Genomic DNA, 9,358 nt, shown 5'->3' with positions numbered 1-9,358 from the left:
CCCCGTGGACCGCCCGCCCCGACGCCGCCCGTGCCTGACCTCGTCCCCGACTCCGACACCGACGCCGCCCGACCCCGACGCCGCCCACCCCTACCCCTGGCGCCCGTCAGGTATGCCTTCTCTCTTGTTGTTGTCGATGTAGTGGTAGTTGTAGTAGTATTAGTTGTACTAGTGGTAGTAGTAGTACAACTAGTGGTAGTATTAGTAGTAGAATTAGTGGTAGTAGTAGTAGAAGTAGTGGTAGTAGTAGTAGTAGAACTAATGGTAGTAGTTGTAGCAATAGTGGTAGTAGTAGTAGCAATAGTGGAAGTAGTAGTACAAGTAGTGGTACTACTTGGATATGGATTGATATCCAAACTACATGGCTTCTCTTGAGACATATGTGCTTGTCGGCCATCGTGCCGTTGTTTTTTGCAGGTTTTGGAAACCTCACCGTGCAGGGGAGGTTCTGCCAAAATTTTTTGTAAATGACAGTATTTTGTTCTATTTTTGTAGAGAAGAGCCCGTCGGAGCCGAGTCGGAGTTCCCGCCACCGTGCTGGTCTGCCTGCACCGCGTCGTCTCACCACTGCACCGACCCACCACGGCCCCGCTAGCCTGACTCCGCCGCCACCCTAGGTATAACCCCTCTTTTCGTATCATGGTCGTAGATCGCGTAACCCAGTTAGGCGTCTCCCGTTCGAAAGAGATACGGTTGGAGGTATGCAGATCTTTGCATATCTATGACCGTATCTGTTTTGGATTGTCCACGTTTTTTGGACAGCCCGTGGATGCGTAGATGGGTTAGTTTCCATGTTCTGCTCCGGTCCGAGACAGAGTTTCGGCATCACCTCCCTGTTGTTCTCCGGATATGCACTATTCTTTGGCAGGACGTGTATCTGGAGAACAGCGGGGAGGTGCTGCCGAAATTCTGTCTTGGATAGGAGTAGAGCATGGAAACTAACTTCATCTACGCATCCGCGGGTGGGATTATGACCTATCCTCACCTATTAGACAGTAGGAACACCATGTAGATGTAATTGATGGTTACATTACTCGCTGATACATATGTTAGAGGATGGATGACCATCAGTGGATGTACACGGGCTGGAGAAGTCAGAGTGATTACACCATGGAATGGATGAACAAGACCGATGCTTTCTTGAACAGTGCATTTGGCAACGCTGCTAAAGGACATTGCCTAGTTTTGTGTCCCTGCAGCAAATGTGGAAACAGGAGAAGGGTAAACAAGGTGGAAATGGGTAAACATCTTGTGAAGAATGGATTTACGCCAGACTACACCCGGTGGGTCCACCATGGTGAAGCCCATTGTATGAGAGAGGAGGTGGTGAGACCACGGGTGGAGGCTTTTGATGTTGATGCCGGGGTAGCAGACATGTTAGATGACTTTCACCAAGGACAATTCGATGAGGGACGTGAGAAGGAGGAGATGGAGGCAGCCGCACAGGCGTTCTACGACATGATGGACTCGACACAGAAACCCCTTCACGATCGGTCAACGGTGTCTCAACTGGATGCCATTGGATGCTTAATGGGGTTGAAGTCCGAGTTAAACTTGAGTCGACCTGGCTTCGATAAGATATTGGCCGTGATTGGCACCCTACTTCCGGAGGGCCACATTCTGCCAAAGAGCATGTACGAGTCACAGAAACTCCTTCGAGCACTTAAGATGCCGTATGAGCAGATACATGCTTTTCCGAAAGGGTGCGTCCTATTTAGGAAAGAACACGAGCATGCAAAGTTCTGTCCAAAGTGTAAATCCTCCAGGTACATGGAGGTAGACTCTGATGATGGCCAAAAGAGGCAACTTATGATCCCCATGAAAATCCTACGGTACCTTCCATTCCTACCGAGGATCCAACAGCTATACATGACCGAGGAATCCGCGAAATAGATGACATGGCACAAAAATGGCAAACGGTACAATCCTGACAAGATGGTACATCCATCCGATGGTGAAGTTGGGATCTGCTTTAATGACAAACATCATGACAAAGCAGATGAGGCTCGTAATGTATGTGTCGCATTGGCAACAGATGGGTTCAATCCTTATGGAATGATGGCTGCCCCATACACATGTTGGCCCGTCTTCGTTATCCCCCTTAATCTCCCCCTAGTGTCTCCTTTCAACGACATAATGTATTCTTGTCGTTGATAATTCCTGGACACCCAGGGAGTAATATGGGTGTGTTCATGGAGCCCGTGTTTGATGAATTGGTCCGTGCTTGGGACGAAGGGGTATGGACATACGATCGAGCTATAAAGACAACCTTCAAAATGCACGTTTGGTACCACTACTCCCTGCATGACTTCCTGGCGTATGGGATATTCTGCGCCTGGTGTGTTCACGGGAAGTTCCCATGCCCAATATGCAAGGAAGGTGTGAGGTTCATTTGGTTGCAGAAGGGTGGCAAGTATTCGTCGTTCGACAGACATCATCAATTCCTACCTCTTGACCATCCATTCAGACAAGACATCAAGAACGTTACGAAAGGTGTCAAAGTGACAAACCCTGCACCGCGGATGATGACTGGTGCCGAGGTTCATGCTCAGATAGATGCTCTCGTGCCCAATGAAGAAGGTGGTTTTGTGGGATATGGTGAGCAACATATGTGGACTCATATCTCAGGCATGACGAGGCTCCCCTATTTCGATGACCTTCTTCTACCACATAACATTGATGTAATGTACACTGAAAAGAATGTCGCCGAGGCACTTTGGGCAACACTCATGGACACTAAAAAGTCTAAGGACAACCCAAAGGCTAGAGTGGACCTGGGAACGTTGTGCGATAGACCAAATCAAGAGATGCAACCTCCTAGTCGTGGCAAGACCTGGAGAAGGCCTAAGGCCGATTTCGTCTTGAAAAAGGACCAAAGGAGGGAAATACTTGAATGAATCAAGAAGCTAATGTTCCCTGATGGGTATGCAGCGAATCTAAAGAGGGGAGTTAACTTAGGCACTCTGCGAGTCAACGGGATGAAGAGTCATGACTACCACATATGGATTGAGCGGCTTCTTCCGGGGATGGTTCGAGGCTATGTCCCGGAGCATGTCTGGCAAGTGCTGGTAGAGTTGAGCTACTTATTCCACCAACTTTGTGCCAAGGAGCTCTCTCGGACCGTCATTGATGACTTGGAAAAAGCGGCACTCATGTTGCTCTGTAAGTTGGAGAAGATCTTTCCACCCGCCTGCTTCTTGTCGATGCAGCATTTGATTGTGCACCTCCCATATGAGGCACGGATGGGGGGCCCCGTGCAGAACTGTTGGTGCTATCCAATCGAGAGATGTCTGAAGACTCTTCACAAAAAATGTAGAAATAAAGCCAAAATTGAGGCTTCCATTGCAGAGGCATACATTCTAGTGGAGGTGTCGAACTTCCCAGAGAAATACTACACTGAAAAACTTCCTAGCGTTTATAATCCACCCCTTGTTACAATGCTGGCGAAAATGAATCGAACCTCAGCCTTTTCCAAGGGCAACTCGGAAGCGCAAGTGCATCAACCACTAAGCAATTGAAAAATGAAGAGTGGCGCAGTATCATGCTATATGTGTTGACCAACCTTGTCGAGGTGCAACCGTTCATTGGGTAAGTTCTGAACGAACTTGTTTCATTTCGCCGTATGTCCTTGTTTCTTCATCCAACCCCCTTGTTTCTCGTTGGTACAGGGAATTTCTTCGTCAATCCTAGCATGGATCAAGGCAACCTACCCCGCAAGAAAATGATACCCTTCTTTCATGGGTAGTGTTGATGAGTTGGACAATGAAGACAGCATTCCTCCTTCGGATAGTGTTGATGAGTTGGACAATGTTGATAGTGATGACGAGACCTATGATCCAGCTAATCTCAATCATGAAGATTATTTCTAATACATGTAATACTATGTTTTTTGTAATTATGTTTTGTTCATTTTTGCATATATTTCTAATACATGTATTGCTATGTTTTTTGTAATTATGTTTTGTTCATTTTTGCACCTATTTTCTAATTACGTCTTGTTTTTCTTTTTTATTGTAGGTGATTGAACAAAGATGGCGGGCGACCGTCATAGGTCCGTGAACTCGATTTACCAAAGACCACGCCGGCTACAAGAGGAGGTGGAGGGGGCGGCAGAGGGATCGAACAGGAGGAGGAGGTGGACCGCTAGCCACAGGAGGGGGCCGTCTCCTCCCATGCCATGTGAGGAGGACCACCAGCCACAGGAGGAGGTGGAGCCCGTGGACGAGTCAGATGAGGAGCTGGTTCGGTAGACGGAGGAGGAGGAGGAGGAGAAGGAGGAGGAGGAGGAGGAGGGGGAGGCGACAGGCACGGGTTCGGCTTCCTCCGACTCCTCTTCGAGTGTCTACTTGCAAGGTCCCACGAGCCTCCCATAGGTTCCGCTTCCTCACCAACGTCCAGTGATTCGCCCCGTAGGACAAAAGTAAGCAATTGTATATGTTATCACCACTACTTCATATGATATGATGAAAAAACTAATAATTTTTCTTAATCACTTGTGCAGGAACTGGGTGGTTGTGTCGGGTGGTAGCGCACGGCTAGTCAACAGCATCCTGGGTCTTCTGTGCAGGCACCACTTCCCCGGCATTGTCACGTACGCATCGAAGACGGAGCCGGCCTACTCGTTTGACCACTACGCCGTCGCCCCCGATGCGGAGTACCCCAACAAGGCGGCGCGGGTGAAGGCAGAGTTTTGGATAATTCTCCCTCGCACAACATTGCTCAATACATCGTATTCATTGGACTTTTCTTTAAACAATGAATGGATACATCGATTTTGTATGCAGACTTATTACAGATGCGAGGATGGATTTGAGGCCAGGGCGGAGCAGGTGACTACCAAAGCCTGTAAAAAACTCGTCACCGACATGCATCACGAGGTGTGCATCCATGCCATCGTAACCTACTATGGGTCGAAGCTTGGAGAGAGGAAAACCAAGAAAGACGCAAGAGAGATGCAGCTAACCTAGGAGCAGTACCTTTAGGTAAATGAAGAACATCAATATTGATTCATTTTGAGATTATGTTGGTTTAATTTGATCTTCTTATATGTCCAATACTTGATGATGTGTAGATGATTCCCTGGTGGTGCCAAGCGTATCCCGAGTGCTGGGCGATGATGGTGGAGAGGTGGTTTACAGAGGAGTACCTTAAGATGCACAGGGATGCCCGGGACCGTCGTTTGCAGATGCAAGGTCCAGCACACCATCAAGGCAGTCGCAGCCTCGCCGGATACAAACAAGCATGGGTACGCGAATTCATTTATCTATTGTCACGCTCAGTTCTGCCTAATTTCTAATCATCGTGCTGTCTTTCTCGTAGTCGGCGTCACATAGTGGCCAGGCTTGCTCGGACTTCCAGGCATGGTGTATGGCCCACAAGGGCATGGCGACGTCCGATGTCTCCTTCAACCTGGAGGACCCGCCCGAGGCATACATAAACCCAAGCGTCCACTCCTGCATTAGTGAGTACACTGAGGTGGCGAGGTCGCTCCATGGGTCAGACCACGATCCGAGCACCCAGGACTTCGATGGAGAGGCCGTCATGAGGGCGGGGCAAGGCAAGAAGCATGGGTGGTTCTGGCTTGGCGATGGCGTCATCGACACGGCCTCTACTCCCTCTCTCTCCCAGATCCGAGCTGGAGGCCGGGCACCAGAGGATGGCAGCTCAGCTGGAGGCCAAGCGGGCCGAGCGGCTGGCCCAGGCGCAGAGGCTGACGGACATTACGGAGTTCCTACAAGGGCTTGGGCAACGTATGGGCTTGTCTCTGCCACCTGGGCTGTTGGTTCCACCTCCGCCTCCGCGTCCTGCAGATGCCTGCAGCTGCAGCTACTCCTGTGAGTATTAAAGTTTTTTACTTTCGCTTGTGCTATGCTTGTATGGCCTCTACCGTCCTAAATTAGCTATCAAAATAATCTTGTCTCACATGCAATCTTTTCTCCTTTGTGCAGTCTCCATCTGACGGTGATTCGAATAATCCACCTCATGCACCTCCGAATGATGCATCTGGGCCTTCACCACAGTCGCAGTGGCTGAGATGAGTGCATGTTGTATTTTTTACATTTGTTGCTCACTTGGTGATAGACTTGTGATGCACTTGTGGACTTTGATGGACTTATGAATTTATTTGGATGGACTTGAGCACTTATTATTATATATGTGATATATATTGTGATGGATGTGATATGGGCGGATGCATGTGTGGATGGATGAGATATATATGTGATGGATGAGATATTTATGTGATATATGTTTGTATAAATTTATTTGTCATGATGGAATGTAAAAAAAATTAAAAATTGCCATTTTGGGTCACTTTGCTGAGTGTTGCACTCAGCAAAGGACCCCTTTGCCGAGTGCAATGGTCACAGCACTCGGCAAAGCTGGAAAAATGGGCGCCCAGAAAACAAATATTTTAGCTTTGTCGAGTGCTGTGACCATGGCACTCGGCAAAGAATTTTTTTAAAAAAAAAATTTGAAACTTTGCCGAGTGCCACCCAGAGCGCACTCGGCAAAGAAATTTTTTAAAAAAATAAAAAATATTTGCCGAGTGCCTTCCGGGTTGGCACTCAGCAAAGAATTTTTTTTAAAAAAAAATAAAAACTCTTTGCCTTTGCCGAGTGCCTGCAGTTTGGCACTCGGCAAAGATTTTTTTTTTAAAAAAATAAAAATCTTTGCCGAGTGCCTTAAGGGTTGGCACTCGGCAAAAAAAATTTTTTTAAAAAAAATAAAAACTCTTTGCCGAGTGCCTGCAGGGTGGCACTCGGCAAAGATTTTTTTTAAAAAAAAATAAAAAATCTTTGCCGAGTGCCTACTGGGTTGGCACTCGGCAAAGAAATTTTTTTAAAAAAAATAAAAAAACTTTGCCGAGTGCTTGCATGGTTGGCACTCGGCAAAGTCACCGTCAACGGGACCAGCGCCGTGACGGTCGCTTTTCTTTGTTGAGTGTCCCCGGGGCACTCGGCAAAGCCTTTGCCAAGTGTCCGATAAAAGACACTCGGCAAAGAGGGCTTTGCCGATCAATTTTTTGCCGTGTGTTCTTTGCCGAGTGCCGCACTCGGCAAAGGTTTTGCCGAGTGCAATTTGGCCTTTGCCGAGTGCCCTAGACACTCGGCAAAGAACCTGAATCCAGTAGTGCATGAGGTGATCATGATTATCACTGTAAAGATAATGCGCATTCTCCATGCCCCCAAACATGATGATAGGATCTGAAGAATGACTATCCCAGACCTGTAAATTTCATGATGGCGAAGGATGTTGTAAATTAGTCAGTCGACTCGTTTTTACTCACTAGCTAGGTACGTATGTATACACAAAAGTCAAATGACATTCGACGTGAAGAGGCAAACAATGCAAACCTTTAGACTCTTGTCATAGGAAACTCCTGCAAAAGCAGTGCTGTTATTAATTGGTCTTCCTCTATATCTCCTCATATTATTAGCTTGGCTTAGGACTCCACAATGCATTGGTGCCTCTGGAGGTCTCCTTTGGACATGGCCAAACCACTTCAACCGATGTTGGACAAGCTTTTCTTCAATTGGTGCTCCTCTTGGCGATCACGTATATCATCGTTCCGAACTCGGTCCATTCTTGTGTGACCGCAAATCCATCGCAACATAGGCATTTCTGCAACACTCAGTTGTTGAACATGTCGAATCTTTGTAGGCCAACACTCTACTCCATACAACATAGCCAGTCTAATCGTTGTTCTATAGAACTTGCCTTTTACCTTTTGTGGTACCCTCTTGTCACAGAGAATGCCAGAAGCTTATCGCCACTTGATCTACCCTGCTTTGATTCTATGGCTAAGGTCCGCATCAATATCTCCATCCCTCTGTAGCATCGATCCCAGATACCGAAATGTATCCTTCTTAGGCACTACTTGACCTTCCAAACTCACATCTCCCTCCTCCTGTACAACTCCATCAAAGTCGGATCTCATGTATTCGGTTTTAGTTCTGCTCAATCTAAAACCTTTAGACTCAAGGGTCTGCCGCCATAACTCTAGTTTCCTATTTACTCCCGCCTGGCTTTTGTCCACTGACATTACATCATCAGCGAACAACATACACCAATGGATATATGGGATAATTTTATGAATTGCATTCTTGAGTCCTGTGCTTTTCATGTGAAATTTAATTGATTGACTGCTCAGAACTTGATGCACTGTAAATGTGCAGGTGCAAAGATTGCTTGGATGTCTGAAATCATAAGATTCTAATTATATTTTTTATTCTCCCTATGTCTGGTCATACAATCCAATATTGAGCTTCACTTGTGGTAGTACTATCATTATTTTTGCATCTGCATTGGGCTTGATTGCCATTGGCCATCATCTGTACTAGTGCTTGTTCCCTGAACATGGCAATTGATTGATTTTTTTTTCAGAAACCATTATTCTCATTTCCAGACTCTCTAGCATGGGTCGCGAAACAATGTTGTTTTCTTGACTCTCTAGCATGGGCAGCGGCAGGAGGAGGCGGGCGGCGGTCGCCGTCGCGGCGGGTATCCCAGCAACAGCACCACCCGGCTGGGCCACTCACCCACCGCCTCGTGAACGGCAGCTCCACCCTCGCCCTCGACATCTCCCTCGCCCTGGCATGCCGCCGCAAGCGCCATCACCCACGCACTCACCCAGCCCCGCGCGATCCCCTCCCACCGGCGGTGACAGCTCCCTGTAGCACAGACTGGTGGACGGCAGCGGGTGGACCCTAGAAGAAGATTTTTTATAAAAAAAAAATGACAAAGAAGATATTTATCTAACTACAGTACTTGAATCATATACCCTAACTATACTACTTAAAACATTATTTTTATAATTATGAATTTACCGTTTTACCTTTGCTTACATAAAAGAACTACGAAAAAAGAATTACCACTTCTTTATTTGGAGTCCTAATCCCATCAATTTTGGAGGCGTTGGGAGGCGTTATGATGTATATGGGTCCACCGATCATAGACATATCTGACGCCTCCCTCATAAACGCTTCTCAACGCTTCTGCATTTCTAGCCATCGGATCGCTCGTCGTGAGCCGTCGAAATTCCCCTCAACCATAGTAAAAAATTTCATAGTGACCTATAGGTCTTGTATCCCAAATACATACTGTCCGCCCCGATGAATGGCTTGTAGCCAATAGTGGAAGCGTTGGGTGGCAAGCCATGTCATAAATGTCAGAACCGCTAAAGCCAAGTCTGTGGATACATTCCTGAGACTGCAAATCCCATATCTAATTGAACAAATTAACAAAATGATTAACGATTTTCCCCTACACAAGAAATTGGTTAATGCTTAGTAATATTTCTCCAAAGAAGATGAATGCCACACGTACGCATGCACTGTTGTTGACATTAGTCTCGCGG

The 9,358-nt window shown here is 47.0% G+C and overlaps 1 long non-coding RNA gene across 1 annotated transcript; it reads left to right on the top strand.

Annotated features, from left to right (window-relative positions):
• Positions 1-4,291: 4,291 nt before the first annotated feature.
• LOC136486404 (uncharacterized) lies at positions 4,292-5,208 on the top strand. Its single transcript, XR_010766788.1, has 4 exons — positions 4,292-4,420; positions 4,502-4,682; positions 4,785-4,982; positions 5,072-5,208. It is a non-coding gene; the product is annotated as an uncharacterized lncRNA (long non-coding RNA).
• Positions 5,209-9,358: the final 4,150 nt, after the last annotated feature.

This window comes from Miscanthus floridulus, chromosome 10 (assembly GCF_019320115.1).
Source record: "Miscanthus floridulus cultivar M001 chromosome 10, ASM1932011v1, whole genome shotgun sequence".
NCBI classification, from domain to species: domain Eukaryota; kingdom Viridiplantae; phylum Streptophyta; class Magnoliopsida; order Poales; family Poaceae; genus Miscanthus; species Miscanthus floridulus.
Note: the sequence above shows the minus strand (reverse complement) of the source record. Positions and strands in the feature narration are given on the sequence as shown.